Source organism: Moschus berezovskii, chromosome 2, assembly GCF_049115385.1.
Source record: "Moschus berezovskii isolate FMDL1 chromosome 2, NW_MosBer_1.0, whole genome shotgun sequence".
NCBI classification, from domain to species: Eukaryota; Metazoa; Chordata; class Mammalia; order Artiodactyla; family Moschidae; genus Moschus; species Moschus berezovskii.
The window spans coordinates 1,565,141-1,578,141 of NC_142461.1; the positions used below are offsets into that span (position 1 = coordinate 1,565,141).

The window sequence follows — 13,001 nt, forward strand, 5'->3', positions numbered from 1 at the left end:
CCCACCTGTCTGAAGGATTCCATCAAGTGACTGGGTACCAGCTTTTTGAGGGGCTTAGGTGAGCAACCCTGACCTGGAGAACCTTCTAGAAAACCTTCAGGAAACCAGAGGGACTGTTTAGAGCAGGGATGCTCAGCACAGGGGAGGTGGGACAGAGAGGACTTGGTTCCCCGGGGTCATCTGGCGATGTGTGGTTATCATTGGAGGCTGGGCGATGCTATGGGCCTAGGGGGAGAGGCCAGAGGGGCTGATGACCGCCTCCTACGATGCACAGGAAAGCAGAACAGTCAGTCCCAAGTTCAATAGCGCCAAGGCGGGGAAATCCAGCCCTGGGCACCCACAGCATCCGGGGAGGGTGGAGTTGCTGTAGGAGCCCTTGCACGTCCTCCCCAGCAGGACGCTTGCCAAGTCCTGCTCCTGGGACAGTCCCCGGGCCCGCCGTCTGCTCTGATCTGCGGTGACAGTTCAAATGTGTGGAAAGAGGGGCTCCCCAAGAGCAAGGGTGGGCGGCCCACAGCCATCCTCTGCTCCACACCCCATCCCCTGGGCGGGGGGAGAAGTTTTCAAACTACGTTTCCGGAACCTCCCTGTGGGACGCAGGGGAAGTTGAGAGGGTGGGGGTCTGGGGTGCCTCCTCGCCCCGGCACCTCTGTCTATTGTCTTCAAATCTAGGGGCTGTGTGCAGATGAGGAGGAATTTCTAAGCCACCTAGTGTGGTGTGCCAAACACTGTAACTTTATTTTTCTCTCACTGAACAGAATTTCTGTCCCAAGCTCCCTTTCTGCCTGAGGGCAGAAAATGTAATCTCAGACAATTCCAGGTAAATTCAGTCCTTTCGAGTTCACGCTTAGTTTGACTCAGGGCTGCGGTCCCTCTCGGCTCCTCAAGGTGCTAGGCTCCGGAGGCATTGTGGCATCCCCTGCCCGCGGTCAGCATTGGTCCACGCGGGGCCCCTCCGTGGGGTCAGCGTCCAGCGGGCGCTCGGCAGGCTCGCTCCTCCTCAGGGACGCCCACACGCCCTGGGTCTCCAGGAATTCGATCCGCGCGCCTCTCTGCTCCTCTCCTCTTCCTCCCGTCCCCCTCCCCGGCCTGCCTCCTTCCCCTCCCTGCTGAAAGTGAGAGTCGTGTCCAACTCTGCCATCCCACTGACCCTAGCCCGCCCGGCTCCTCTGTCCAGGGGGTTCTCCAGGCCAGAATACTGGAGTGGGTCGCCATTCCTTCTCCAGGGCATCTTCCCAACCCAGGGATCGATCCCAGGTGTCCTGCATTGCAGGCAGATTCTTTACTGTCTGAGCTGCCAGGGAAGGCCTCTCCCTGGTGGAATCCAACAAATCTCTGTGCTCCTCCAGGCAGAAGCCCAGAAGTTACCCCCAGTTCCCCAAGGGCAGCAGCCTGCATGAGCTGTGTTTGCAAAGCACTTTTGGAATCTCTGGCTGGTCTCGGACATCTCAGGAGAGCTTAGCAGGGCAGAGCTACAAGCTTCAGTGTAACAAGCGGTGTTTGCCTAAGAGCCCCGTCCTCCCCCTCACTCAGGTACTAGCCAGGCCCGCTGCAGAGCCTGCCCATCCCTGACGTCACTCCGGGCCTCTCGGGGAGGCTAGGCATGGGGGGGGGGGTGCACGCCCGGGACCCAGTGGGAGATACCTGTCTTTTCCCAGGGGGGTGCCCACTGGGTCTCAGAGCAGGATGGGCATTTGTCTGGGTCATGCTGCTGCAAAATGGTGGAGGCTGGCTCAGACTTTCCAACAGCCGGGGACGGGTGGCAGGGGGATGGAGGCAGAGTCTACTCCACCTCAGTCACAGAGATTGCCCCGTGGGAGCTGGACCACTGGGTGCAGAGGTACGACCTTCCCTTTCTCCCCTCCCACTTCCCACAGAGGGGAAATGGACCTACTCTGTGCTGTGATCTCTTCGATCCACCCAGTGAATCTACAAGGCACACGTTAGCTTATAAAATTATTTCCATTTTGCAGATGAAGAAACTGAGGCTTGTCAGAGTGGTATGCCCAAGTCCCACTGTAAATCAGTGACAGAGAGGGGAGTTTTAAAAATTGCCGTTGCTTTGTTTTTTAAACATATCCTCATTAAGACAGTTTAGACAAACGCTGATGTGTGTGGAATGTGATTAGATTGCCTCGCCTTGCTTCCTCTTTCTGTCCCTCGCATTGGCTTCCCATCTGAGGCTTCAGTGATGCTTGGAGACCCATAAATACATACAAATGCACACATACGCACAGAGAGACGCTGGGAAAGTGTGGGATGCAGCTACGCTATTCCAGAACTTTTTCTTTAATGTGTTTTTTCCTTAATGGTATCCTTTTGCTTGAAAATGTATTCTGAGCACCTCAGGTCAGTGCGATGGATATAGGCTACGACTTTTATGGTTTTTGAGTGGCTGACAGCATGATCTCCAGTGTTCAATCTGTCCTTTGAATGCTCCTCCCCGCTGTTTCAAGGTTTCTGCTCTTACAGTCCTGTGATAGCTGCCCTGCAAGGGACGCCCCTCGTTAATGGTGCTTTGATGTCTGAGGATCGATTCTAGAAGCGGGACTGCAGGTCAAGGGTTATAAACATTTTATGTTTTCACAGATATCAGAGGCAGGATTTGAATTCGAGAGTATCTGACTCCGGTGCGTGAGAAAGACCCAGGATACAAGATGGTGGCCCGACCCCTGGGCGCCATCCTGACAGCCAAGCTTCTCCCTCACCTGCGCAGAGCATCTGCCTGGGGTGCAGGGAGGCTGGCCTCCCAGCCTGGGAGGAGCCGCTGCCCACCGACCACGGCTTGGCCCATCCTCTGAGGCAGCCCATGAGGGGGAGGGTGAATGGGGTGTCATTTCTGCTCTGCAGACGGGGCTCCCACACTGGCGAGCAGTGGGGGCCGGGCCAAGGTGGGGACGGAGGTTTGGGGGCTGAGCGGAGGGGAGGCTCACCAAACACCACACGGCTGGTCAGTTAAGCCTGGGCATGGAACTCCGACGTGGGGGTCTGAAGCAGTGTCAGTGGGGCAACGAGGGCTCCTCTCTGTTCCCTCGGGGTGGAGCCGGGTGCAGGCAAGCCTCCCGACCCTCTGCCTGTGGCCTGCTCCAGGCGTGGGCTCTGGGCCGCTTCGGAGGGAGGACTTGGCTGGGGCGCGGGCTGTGCTGCCCGGAACAAGGGGGTGGATTCCCTTCTGCTCCAGCTGTTGGAGACTGGGGATGGCCATGGATGGTACCTGTCGTGAGATGATGGATGTCCTGCTTATCTTGAAGAGAGAAGCCCCAGGAGGGGGCCCCAGGGAAGAGACAGCACCGCGGCCAGATGCCGCGAGGCGGAGGGAGGGGGAGGTGGGTCCACCCCCTCCGTCGTAAAGCGACTGACAGGTGGGGGGCTGCGGAAGGCAGCCGAGCAGGGCAGGGCCGGGCGGGGAGGGAGAGCTGGAGCTCCAGTTTGGTGAAGGAGGCACAGCTCCCCTCTGCAAGGAGCTGAGCTGATGGGGAGGCATAGCTTCCACCCTCGAGGAGCTCCTGGTCTGGTGAGGCCAGGGATCCTGGCCCATGGAGGCCTCCCAGCCTCATGGAGATGATAGAATAATGGTAGAAAACTTTGACAGTTTTCCGTCACTGAGAAACCGGCTTCAAACACGGAGACACCTCCGTCAAGGAGCGACGTGGCCTGTGGGGAGAGCACAGGCTTCGGAGTCTGCTGGGACTCCCTCCCCCGCCCCCCACAAGCTGTGTGACCTTGAGTACATTACCTTGCCTCTCTGAGCCTGTTTTCTCACCACATACAGGGAGATTACTAAGTGAGTTAATACTCAGGTAGCCCCAAGTACAATGATTGGCTGTGAGTGCCCAAATCATGGTAGCTACTCCAATCTTATTTGGGCAGGTTTAAATCATGGAGGGCTTCCTGTAGGAGGAGAACCCTGAGGCTAGACTTTGATGACTTGGGCTTCTTTCTAAGTTCTTTCTGAGGTCCTGGAGGATCTCAGCCTTTTCGGGCCTCACTGCTTCTCCTCGCACCTCTTCTGGGAGGCTGAGCCAGGCAGTTCAGGAGTGATGGTTTCTTCACAGTAAGAGGACACGTTTAACTGGAAGGGTGTAATGAAGGTAATTAAAGGTGATGGAAGTAGCCCACGGGGGTGTAGCTTATAATGGAGAAGCCACTGGGTTTGGGAGCCCCCTGTGCTCCCCGTCAGGAACACTCCATGCGTTGCCACATCACTCGTCTCTGTTCATCGATGTGGTCACGGTCGATGCAGACAAATTGGAAACTGGAGTCAGGCCAGGCTGCCAGAAGCTGGAGTGTTAGGAAGCAGTCCAGACAGGTGATGAGGCCACAAGCAGGAACTGCAGAGGGCAGGAGGGGCTTGGACGCTCCGAGAGTCTCGGGAGGTGGACTGTGAGCCAAGCAAGCTGCTGGGAGCCCCTTCTTTGTAGCTGGTCAGCCAGTTTAAGGGATGGACAGTGCCTGATGCACCTCCCTCAGTGGCTCTCTGGCCGTGACCTCCAGGCTGCCTGACCCGAAGCACTCATGATTCAGGTCCTTTTTGTCTGTTTAAACTCCAGTTCAGTTGCTCAGTCATGTCCTACCCTCTGTGACCCCCATGGACTGCAGTATAGCAGGCCTCCCTGTCTATCGCCAACTCCCAGAGTTCACTCAGACTCACGTCCATCACGTCGGTGATGCCGTCCAACCATCTCATCCTCTGTCATCCGCTTCTCCCGCCTTCATTCCTCAGGAGGCAGGTCAGGTGGTCTGGTGTTCCCATCTCTTGAAGCATTTTCCAGTCTGTTGTGATCCACACAGTCAAAGGCTTTGGCGTAGTCAATAAAGCAGAAGTAGATGTTTTTCTGGAACTCTCTCGCTTTTTCGATGATCTGACGGAAACTCCAGACCCCACCATATGTGGCTTGGGTCCCAAGGTGGAGCTGATGAGCACTGTTTTGGTGACAGGCTGAGCCAGATGGAAGCCTGTGTGAAGGTAGAGGGCCAGGACCCAGCGTCCGGTGTGGCAGGAGATTAGGCTTTAGGCGAGCAGGGCTGGGACGTGGGAGGGTCACCGCGTGTCCTGTTCCGCATGTTTTCATTCATTGAGCAATTCCTCTACCTTGGATGCTGTGCCAATTATCTGCATTATCACATCGGATCCTCTCACCCACCCTGTGAGTGGGCGCGATTTTTATCCCACTTTGCAGATAAGGAAACAGGTTCAGAGTCAGTCACACAGCTACCTGGTGGTTGGGCCAGGATTCAGGTGTAAGCCTGGGAAATTCCAAAGGCGGTGTTCCAAGCAGGCTGGTCCTAGAGAGCTCCTGGGAGCATTGCTGATGGGTAGGAAACCATGGAAGTGGAATTGGGAAGCTGTGGGCTTCTCCTCGGGTGGGGCTTGTCCGTATCTTCACCCCTTCAGCAGACTTGACATAGGTCTCTATGACGGGGCTCTCCTGGCTTAAAGGTGAGGTTCTTCAGGCCCCAAGGAAGGGCCTCTTTCTCGGCAGAGTCGTTTGGGTCTCCCGACCGTGGCCCCGTGCCTTGGAGCGCTCCGCACGTTCCCCGCCCTGCAGCTCACAAGGGGGAACCGGGATGCTTGTGACACTAACCCTCCTTCCAAGGACCGAGCCGCTCAGGGTCAGTCCCCACCTTGAACTTGCCGCCCGGGCCTCTCGTGGCCCTGCTTTAGGCTCTTCCCTTTGCCTGCACAGCTCTTGGTTTCGGCTGTGGGTGTCGTCTCTCACCTCTCCTTGCTCCCCCCCTTGGAACGTTTCTCCAGCCCAGCATGGTACCCGAACCCACACCTGAGCCCCCGGCTTCTAGTGCCTCCAGAGGTATCCGTCTGCCTGATTTCCTGAGCTCCATGTTGACCAGATCAGAGACGGGAAGCGTTAAGGCAAGCCTGGTGCCTGGGAGGAGAGAGAGAAACAAACACCCCCGAGGCTCTTCCGTTGCAGTCCCTGCTCTCCGGGACAGGGCTGCTCTCAGACAAATGGGCCAGATAGCACAGAGGTGTGTGATGACAGCGTTATTTCAAAGCGATTGTCTGGGATAACAGCAATCGTGTCCAAGAACAGAGGAGGTCAGATGGGCTGGCCCCGCCGCTCGACTCCAGGGAACCTCTTGCCAAGGAAAGGCTGTGTGTGCGGGGGTGCAGGCAGGCGCGGGAAGTGGGAAGAGGGGTGTGGGCAGGGGGCTGAATCCCTCTCGACCAGGGTCTCAGGTGGAGCTGCCCCGGGGCTGAGCCTCCGAGACAGCTCGGCTGTCCGTCTCTCGTGTCAACCCGTCTCCGGCTGGTCCCTGGTCCGCGTCCGGGTGCGACTCTCTCCATAAGGACCTCAACAGGTGCGTCTGCAAACAGGCCTTTCCTGGCGCCCGCGGCTGGCCCAGCCGCCCCTTCTCTTGGCCTTCGTGTCTGCTGTCCCTCCCTTCTCTCGTTGTCGTCTCGATGCTGTCCGCACGCTCTCGTGTCTGCTCACCCGTCCCGTCACTTACCGCCTCTCAACCCAAAGGCCTGGAAGGCCGTCCGTGCTCCTCCCCGCCATCGCCTGCTGGCTCATTCACGCCCCGTCCGGTTGCTTTTCTCTGTCCACCTGCCCACGCGTTCAACGCTCCACTGGCTCAGGTCCACGCTTGGCCCTTCCACGTGCTCTTGTTGACACCTGTCTGGCAGCCGTTCAGCCTGTCCTCCCACCTGCCTGCCCTTCACGAACCACCCTTCCACCTGCCTACCCGCTCTTCCGGACCCATCTCCCACCTCGTGCCTCCCTTCCCTTCTTTCTTCCCGCCCGTTCATTCGTTCCTTCCCATATCCATCCACCGTTCACTGTCCATCCTCCCATCCAGCGTTCCGCCCCCCATCTGCTGCTGAGTCTGCCCTTGCATCCCTCCGCCCCCCACACTTCACGGTCACCTCACGCCTGTCCACCTGCCCACTCGGCCTTTCTCAGCACGCCTCTGTGGCCACGCGCTCCCCCGTCCCCATGAATCCATCCGTCTCCCGTGTGAGCCTCCGGCTGTTCAGTGTTCTCTGCTGCTCCTCGTCATTTCCTGCCTCTCTGAGCTCATGCTCGTCTGCATCATGCCACGGCAGCCTCCTCCTCGTCCCTGATTGCTGAAATCACCCTCACCCTCGAGGTTTATTCTAGGGTGACTATTTCAGGCAAGGGCAGCGTACACGCATCTGCAGCCAGACAGAGTGCTGTAATTTTGGCTTTAGCTTTTCACTGACTGCTTGACCTTGGGAAGGACACTCAGCCTCCCCAAGCCTCCAATGCCACGTAAATTAAGGCATTTGATGATACCTACCGTGTAAAGTGCTTCCCTGGTGGCTCAGATGGTAAAGTATCTGCCTGCACCGTGGAAGACCCAGATTCGATCCCTGGGTTGGGAAGATCCCCTGGAGAAGGGAATGGCACCCCACTCCAGTATTCTTGCTGCACAAACCCCACGGACAGAGGAGCCTGGTGGGCCTCGGTCTATGGCGTCACAAAGAGTCTTAAACTACTGAAGCGACTGAGCATGCATGCATGTATCTGGCACCCTGAGACTCTCCACAAATGTTCAACTCCACCGAGGAAGAAACGCAAGACTAATCCAAGATCCTCCTAGACTCTCAGGGGCACAGATGAGGTGGCTGGCTGGGATAGGCATGCTCCCCAAATCTGACTTCTTTGACTTTTCTTCTCTGCTTTCCATCGTGTCCACTCGAATTATTGATACACCCACCAGAGACCCTGAAAGCAGAGGCAAAGAGTCTGCAGTGTGGACAGGAGGCTATGGCTAAATCAGCTTCGTCTCAGCAGGGGACCCAGGATGAAGCCGTGGGCATCATGCCAAGTGCTCATTAGGACCTGCTCCAACACGGGTGGCAATGACTACAGGGGGCTGGGCGTTGATATTTCCCGAGGGAGCTGGACATCTGTGGGAAAGCTCTTTACCTGGATCCTGTGGTCATGGAGGCCCCCTGGTCAAGATGAGCAAGGCAGCTGGACCCCAAAAGGAAACTGCACTGAACTTTCTACCTCCCACAGGGAGGCTCAAAAATTCCAAAGTTGGTGCTGTTTCCTGCAGTGAAATGTCCTTTCTGAGTGAAGATGGCTCTCTCTTAGTCATCCTGGTGTGTAGTAGAGAATCGTAAAGGCATCCTTTGGTTTGTGACCACATCCAAGGCTGTGATATGCTGATAACTGTGTGGAAACCATCTCTCTGGGACACTAATAAAAGCAGGAACAGGTTTGCAGCAGCTGCCAGTTTCCGTGGTATAAACACTCCCACTATGCCTGGCTGCGAGCGCCCAGCTTCACAGAGACGTGACATCTTTGAAGGTGGAGTTGGAAGAGAGGAGCAGTAAGATGTCACCAGAAAGCAGTTTCATCACACAAATGCAATGGGCTTAGGAACCTTCAGAGCAGAGATAGCAAACTACAGTAAGTAATTATGACGTGGTTAATTTGGAGAATGTGTTATCTTTGCTTTTCATGCAGTTTATTTCATGGTAAGTTTGTAGTGTTTGATTTTAAAATAATGACTACGTTAAAGCACCTGGCTCACAAAATTCCTGAAAATTTGACAATTGGCTCTCATGAGCTCTGCTTATTTTAGTTCAAATGAATTTGTTTTCCCCCTGAAGATGAGAGCATCATGCAGAAATCTGAGCTGGAGAAATGGAGAAAACCACCTTGGTTTTGAACTCCTGCTGTTACTCTCCGGCATGAGTAATCCACAGGGCTGACCCGGTGCCATGTTCATGAAGAACAGATGGGAAAGTGTGATTTTCCTGCATCATTCGGTTAAGAGGCAAGTGGTGGGATGGACTTTGACCTCCGTAAATCCTGGGTTATAGTTCGGGTTTTACCATTTGGTAGCAGTGTGACTTTGGGCAAGTTACTCAACCTCTCTGAACCCCTTGAGTCAATTAGACAATTTATTAATTCAACAAATATTTAGCGAGGGTCTACTATGCGCCAGGTACTAGAAACAGAGCGGCCAGAGCTGTCAGAGCTAAATAGAACATTTCTGTACGTATAGCCCCTACTCCTAGTGAGGGGTCCTGCTGTCTGCCATGTGGTAGATACGTTGCCTGTTATTAATGTATGATTGATACGACTTAGGTCTGTTATATGGTTGTTATATTTATTCTGTTATACGCTTGTTATATTTGTTAATTTGTTGTGTTATCACTTTCTCCACCTGCAGAAGTTGGATGAAGTGACAGTGGATTGGGTTCTGGTCTTTTTAAAAGCAAAGACATAGTGGTAGCAAAAGCACTGTGTGCGCCTTTGTAGGGTTTGGCGTGCGTGGCTTTTCTGTTTTAAAACTGCATCTTATTGGGGCACAGTTGATTTATAATGTTGTGTTAGTTTCTGCTATACAGCAAAGTGATTCGGTTATATATACTGCGTGTGTGTGTGTGTGTGGATAAATTCTTTTTTATATTCTTTTCCATTGTGGTTTAACACAGGATATTGAATACAGTTCCCTGTGCCAAATAAAGAGGAGGCCCTGCTGTTTATCCTTTCCATATGCAGCAATTTCTATCTGCTAACCCCAAACTCCCATCCACCCCTTCCCTGCCACCCTCCCTCTTGGCAGCCACAAGTCTGTTCTCAATGTCTGTGGGTCTGTTTCTGTCTCACTGATAAGTTCATTTGTGTCATATTTTAGATTCTACATATGAGTGACATCATACAGTGTTTGACATCTGTAACTTTTAAAACCAGAAGTCGACTACCTGCTCTGGTGTGTCATATCCCACCCTGATTTCACACCATCAGTTTGTTAATCATCCATCAGTCCATCCATTCATCTATTCATCCATGTGTCAATTCAAGAGGCGTGCACCTCCAATTCCAATACTTCCTCTCATGAAAGTAGCTTAATTAATGTGCATTTTGGGTTGGTGGCTCAGACGGTAAAGAATCTGCCTGCAATGCAGGAGACCTGAGTTCAATTCCTGGGTTGGAAAGATCCCCTGAAGAAGGGAATGGCAACCCACTCCAGCACCCGGGCCTGGAGCATTCCACAGACAGAGGAGCCTGGCGGGCTGCAGTCCATAGTGTCTCAAAGAGTTGGATGTGGCTAAAGTGAATTAGCGCACGTGCGTTGACCTTTCCCCAGTCTGTCCCTGGACAGGTGGAGTTGTTCATCTGATGGGTGAATTTGGCTCAGGTAGTCTCTTCCTTCCCCTCTTTTTCCTGCTTGAGTCTTGGGAGCAGGCATAATTCCTTAATCCTCCGAGACTTTTACTGTCCAATATGACAACAGACTGGTTCCAAATAGGAAAAGGAGTACGTCAAGGCTGTATATTGTCACCCTGCTTATTTAACTTATATGCAGAGTACATCATGAGGAACGCTGGGCTGGAAGAAGCACAAGCTGGAATCAAGATTGCTGGGAGAAATATCAATAACCTCAGATATGCAGATGACACCACCCTTATGGCAGAAAGTGAAGAGGAACTCAAAAGCCTCTTGATGAAAGTGAAAGAGGAGAGTGAAAAGTTTGGCTTGAAGCTCAACATTCAGAAAACGAAGATCATGGCATCTGGTCCCATCACTTCATGGGAAATAGATGGGGAAACAGTGGAAACAGTGTCAGACTTTATTTTTGGGGGCTCCAAAATCACTGCAGATGCTGATTGCAGCCATGAAATTAAAAGACGCTTACTCCTTGGAAGGAAAGTTATGACCAACCTAGACAGCATATTAAAAAGCAGAGACATTACTTTGCCAACCAAGGTCCGTCTAGTCAAGGCTATGGTTTTTCCCGTGGTCATGTATGGATGTGAGAGTTGGACTGTGAAGAAAGCTGATCGCTGAAGATTTGATGCTTTTGAACTGTGATGCTGGAGAAGACTCTTGAGAGTCCCTTGGACTCCAAGGAGATCCAACCAGGCCATCCTAAAGGAGATCAGTCCTGGGTGTTCATTGGAAGGACTGATGCTGAAGCTGAAACTCCAATACTTCAGCCACCTCATGCGAAGAGTTGACTCACTGGAAAAGACTCTGATGCTGGAAGGGATTGGGGGCGGGAGGAGAAGGGGACGACAGAGAATGAGCTGGCTGGATGGCATCACTGAGTCGATGGACATGAGTTTGAGTGAACTCCAGGATTTGGTGATGGACAGGGAGGCCTGGCGTGCTGTAGTTCAGGGGGTCGCAGAGAGTCGGACACGACTGAGGGACTGAACTGAACTGATGGCAGCCTTCGCCACAAGAGGTTGTTAGCGTTTGACACGTCGCTGTCCAAACGGAGATGTGCTGTTAGTGTAAGGCGCACTCTGGAATTTGAATACTTGGTATGAAAACAGACTGTAAAAGATCTCGTGAATATTTTTTATGTTGCTTATGTATTAAAGTGTTCACATTTTGGAGCTATTGGGTTAAACAAAAAGTCTTGAAATGAAATATGCTTCTTTTTGTGTTTTTACCATGGCTACTAAAAATTTAGAGCCATTTGTGGCTTCTGTTATGTGTCTGTTGTACAGCGCTAGTTTAGATGTCGGCTTTGTTCCTGCGACGGGGCTTGGAGGTGGGCGGCTTGTCCTCACTGAGTTGTCTGTGACAAGGTGGGTCGGTCTGCTTAATTCTGGGCTTCATTGAGCGGGCCCATTTGGCTCTCACAGAAAGCTGTGTTCTGCTCTCCAAATAAGCCTTTAGTGGTACCAGACGTGACGTGTTGGCCTCCCTCTGCTGCTCCTTTGTCTTATTTTCCAATGTGTTCAGCACTTGGGTAGAGAAGAGGAAAACTATTTCTGGGTCTCGTTAAGGACCCCCTGCCATTCATCCAAACAGTATGTGCCAACCATTTACTGTGTGCCTGCCCTGTGCTGGGAACCACGCATAAAGCAGTCAAGCTGTCCAGCACCCTGCCTGGACTCCAAACTGGCCTGAGACTTTTGGACAATGATGATCACGTGGGGAAAATTCACACATATACGTAGATCTTAAGTTTTGCTAATGATTTCAGGGAGCTGCTTAGATCTCTGGAAGGCGTCTGTGGGCCTGTTGTGGGCCTAGAAGTCCTGGCTGAAATCTCTTTCTTTAGGGCACGGCTTGGCAGTCTCGGTGCTGCTGGCTTTTGGGGCTGGGTAATTCTTTTTTAATGTTTGCTTTTGTTTGTTTGTTTGTTTGGCTGCACCAGCGCTAAGTTGGGGCACACGGTATCTGCTGTTGGGGTGTATGGGATCCAGTCCCCCGACAAGGGGTCAGACCGACGCCCCCTGCATGGGAGAGTGGAGTTCTAGGCCCTGGACCACCAGGGACGTCCTGACTGCGCGACTCCTCACTGCAGAGCCCTCCAGCGCCTTGTAGGGTGTGTAGAGGCACCCTTAATCTCACTCGGTGCCAGGAGCATGCCCCCGACAAGTTAACGAAAATCAAAAAATGTCACCAGACATTGCCAAATGCCCCCGAGGTGTTTTTAGCCTGGTCTGACTCGTCCTGGCCCCACCCCTACCCCCAGTTCCTGGTCTGGCCTCCCCTGGCCCCGCCCGGTGCTGAGTGCACAGCAGTCTGGTTGAATGGAGACAGAAGGAAGGGATAGAGGCCCTTTAATGTTCCCCTCTCATGATACGCAGCGCTCCCTAGGACCCAGTCCCAAATCTCCTGTCAGGTCCTAGGGACGTGCCATCTCTTAACTGTTTGTAACTCAGACAGGCTGAACCATCTCCCTCACCTCCCATCTAGAAATCACTGCTTCTGAACAAGTGAGATGAGCATGTCCCTGAACAGCCTCCAGCCAGATGTGGCTGGACCTCCCCTGGCCTCTGCCTGCCTCTCCCGCCTCCGGCAGCCGTGAGTCCCACAGACACATGGGCGGTGCACAGACGTCCTGCCTGGGGGCCCGCAGACCCCTCCCCTAGCTCTGTGAGCGGCGCTGCTGCCTGCTGTGCAGACCCGGGTTGGGAATTTTCACGGTCTCCAGAGAGCTGGCCACCCTGGGGTCCAGGGAACCTGGCTGAGTCCAGAGCTGGGTGAGAACTGGCTGTCTGTTGAATGAATGTAACAGAAACCAAGCAACAA

General features: G+C 53.6%; 1 long non-coding RNA gene across 1 annotated transcript in view; it reads left to right on the forward strand.

The window, feature by feature from the left end:
• Positions 1-8,253: 8,253 nt before the first annotated feature.
• Positions 8,254-13,001, forward strand: part of LOC148778440 (uncharacterized) — a 191,809-nt gene continuing 187,061 nt past the window's right edge. The window contains exon 1 of the long non-coding RNA XR_016038626.1: positions 8,254-8,405. This is a non-coding gene — a long non-coding RNA (uncharacterized LOC148778440). The remainder of the gene's footprint in view (positions 8,406-13,001) is intronic.